Here is a 2,499-nt window from a genome sequence, read left to right as displayed (position 1 = left end):
GCCTCCTGCTGGCCACACACTTTCCATTCAGCCTCATGGTGACTTCTGTACTGTGGCTTCCTCACAGATGTGCTCACTGATGACAGAAGGCACCCAAAGGGGCAGAGGCCTTAATACTGTAGTCCTTTGAAGGTGAGGATTTTGTCTGTTGGTTGATTTTAGGCTTGGTATCATCTAGGAGTCAGCGTTATCACATCAGACAGTGCTATGAAATAAACGATTATAATCTTTTCAATATGAAGCTAAATATGGACAGCCCTAAACTGGACAATTTCCTGGTTGGTGAAATGTTGCTTTTTGAATACATATTTTGGCCACAGGAATCTGTCACACAGATGACCATGTGACAAAAGGAACAATGATAACTAAGTTTCAAGTCATTCTGGAACACGAAGCAGCTGGGGTTGTAGAGAACATTGGAGGAGTCACTACAGTGAAGCCAGGTATGGGGAAGTGAAGCCAAAAGTCTCTGCTAAGTGGGCTTTGATTATCCTATCACAGGAGTAGTGCGCACTAGGAATTCAGGGAGATAAAAGGAGTCCGAGGAGAACGGGTGGACTCAGCACTGCTTAATTTGGGAAAATCTCGACATTTAGCAAGTGAAACTTATGATGCTTATAAACTGTAAAATACTCTGAGGAAATCTTTGCATATAGAATGGATTTAGTTCACACATGTGTATTTCATAATGAACTACCACTTTGTATCATATTATCTTTCCTCTAGGTGACAAAGTCATCCCTCTCTTTCTGCCACAATGTAGAGAATGCAATGCTTGCTGCAACCCAGAGGACAATTTTTGCATTAAGAGGGAGTAGATTTCAGTCCTTTTTACTCTAATGTCATTTAAGATGTTCAAAAAGAATAAGATGTTCATGTTCATATTTAGTTGAACTAACATGTGCCTTTGTTGTACCACATAGTATTACTGCTTGTGGGTTACTGTCCAATGACACTACCAGGTTTACATGCAAGGTTCAACCAGTCTATCACTTCATGCACACCAGCACATTTACTGAGTTTACAGTGGTGGAAGAGTTTTCTGTTCCTAAGTTGGATGATGCACCTCCTCCTAAGAAAGTCTGTTTGGTTGGTTGTGGATTTTCCACTGGATATGGGACTGCTGTTAAGAAAGGCAAGGTAAGAAACAGACTAGGTTCCTTACTCCTTCCTTCCCTTCCTCCCTTTTTACCTCCCTCCCTCCCTTCCTTCTTCCTTCCTTCCTGCATGCTTGCCTGCCTTCCCTCATTCCTTCCTTCCTTCTGTTTTCTTAATTTTTTAAAAAGTGAATTGCGTGGAATACTGAAGCAGAGTTACCCTGCCAACAGTGATTCTGGATTCCACGTCTCCAGGTCTCTCTCCTAGGTAGATGGAAGACTGTCTTCTTCTCCAAAGTTTGTCTTTGTAGCCGCATTTCCCTCTTTACACAGATACTAGTCCATATTGCATTAGGGCTGGATCAGTCAGTTTTCTGTTGCTGCAACAAAATATGTGTGGTTGAGTACTTACAAAGAAAAGAGGTTTACTCATTTCACAGTTGTGGATGCTGAGAATTCAAGTTCAGGCATCCCAAGTGGAAAACCTCTGGTGAAAATCCATGGCCACATGACCCAATCACAGTTAAATGAGAAAGGGGTGGCCATACATAGGAGAGGTTAGACACATGGCCCTCACTTTCTACCAATTGAGGGAGCTCAGTGTGGTCTCAAATACCATGCTAATTCCTCCTAGGGCAGAAGGAAGTGCCAAGAGAAGGAGTGGCCAAGGCCTTTGCTCTATCTAGAACACAACATTTAACTGGCCAATATTCTCTCTTAAAATCTAAATAAGAGATCTAGCAGATAGGTGAGTAGTAAAAGAAAGAAAATCCCATTTGAATTTCTTATATAAAATGCTGACCCTCAGGATCCTTGCAGTGGTGTGAATGGATGAATACATGACAAAATGATATTAAGGAAACTGCTTTTATGCACAATTCTTAGAAACAGACATGAGTTGAAAGATGAGGGTACCATCACTGATACACAATGGGGAGAATAGGTCCAGCCTCTGCATTTCTCTGTGAATGTCCACTTGCAGATATGTCAAAGGACATACATTTCTCTCTCTCTCTCTCTCTCTCTCTCTCTCTCTCTCTCTCTCTCTCTCTCTCTCTCTCTTTCTCTCTCACACACACAGATACACACACATACACACACACACACACACACACACTATTTAAATAAATACTGATAGTGTGGACAGAGTCAAAAAGTCACGAGACCTGAAAGCAGGTCAAGCTTATGAATAACATTCTATATTTTAAAAAAGAAAAGAGGGGCTGGGGAGATAGCTCAGTAGAATATGTGCTTGGCTGGCAAGCACAAGGGGCCTGAGTTCAATCCTCAGTTCTGCACCCCGCAAAAAATAAAAAAAGAAAAAAGAAAAGAAACTATCTCATTAAGAAGGGTCACAGACGCCCATCGGTTTCCCTATGTTAAGCTGTTACTGCTGCTTCAT

The 2,499-nt window shown here is 41.7% G+C and overlaps 1 protein-coding gene across 3 annotated transcripts in view; it reads left to right on the top strand.

Moving 5' to 3' along the window:
- The window catches only part of LOC101593148 (alcohol dehydrogenase E chain-like), a 178,167-nt gene that overhangs the window by 112,011 nt on the left and 63,657 nt on the right, over positions 1-2,499 (top strand). The gene's annotated exons all lie outside the window — the stretch shown is intronic.

Source organism: Octodon degus, unplaced genomic scaffold (assembly GCF_000260255.1).
Source record: "Octodon degus isolate 3935 unplaced genomic scaffold, OctDeg1.0 scaffold00183, whole genome shotgun sequence".
In the NCBI taxonomy this organism is placed as follows: domain Eukaryota; kingdom Metazoa; phylum Chordata; class Mammalia; order Rodentia; family Octodontidae; genus Octodon; species Octodon degus.
The sequence above is the reverse complement of the archived record's forward strand: the minus strand, read 5'-3'. Positions and strand labels throughout refer to the sequence as shown.